The following is a 646-nucleotide window of genomic DNA, read 5'->3' on the forward strand; positions in this document are numbered from 1 at the left end:
TAAAGAACGAATCCATTGTTCCGGTACGTCTCAGCGATGTAAAAAGGGAAATGTGAACTTGCTGCACATTTCGGATCCTCGAGACCACAACACGAGACACTTCGCCTGGATCAAAGACTTATTCAGGCTCGTGAGCTCGCAGTTGAGCAAGAAAGCTCATAAGAAATACATTTGCGATCGGTAAGTACATTTAATTGTATCAGAAGTATGCAATAAGGCGATAAAAATTGCAATGTTTGTAGGTGTCTGCACTACTTCCATTCCAACAGGAGGCTGGAAAGTCACGCGGCAGACTGCCAAAAAATTAACGACTGTGCCATTATTCTGCCCAGCGAAAACAATAAATGGTTGAGTTTTAGCAATCACAGCAGGACGGAGCGAGTTCCCTTTGTGATATACGCCGACCAAGAGTGCACACTGGAAAAGACGGTAAGGAATGGAGAGGATCGCAATTTGTACGCATACCAACATCACAGGATATTTAGTATAGCATTTTATATACGTTGCTCGTACGACGATTCATTATCTGAATTTCAAAGTCGTCGTGATAGTGACTGCATCTCATGGTTCGTCGGGCAACTCGAAGAAATAGCACACCGCGTAAAAGTAATATTATCATCCAATGTCCCCATGGAAACTTTGTCGA

The sequence above is a fragment of the Odontomachus brunneus genome, unplaced genomic scaffold (genome assembly GCF_010583005.1).
Source record: "Odontomachus brunneus isolate Ranch 3 - 2012 unplaced genomic scaffold, Obru_v1 Obru_scaffold_070, whole genome shotgun sequence".
Lineage (NCBI taxonomy): Eukaryota > Metazoa > Arthropoda > Insecta > Hymenoptera > Formicidae > Odontomachus > Odontomachus brunneus.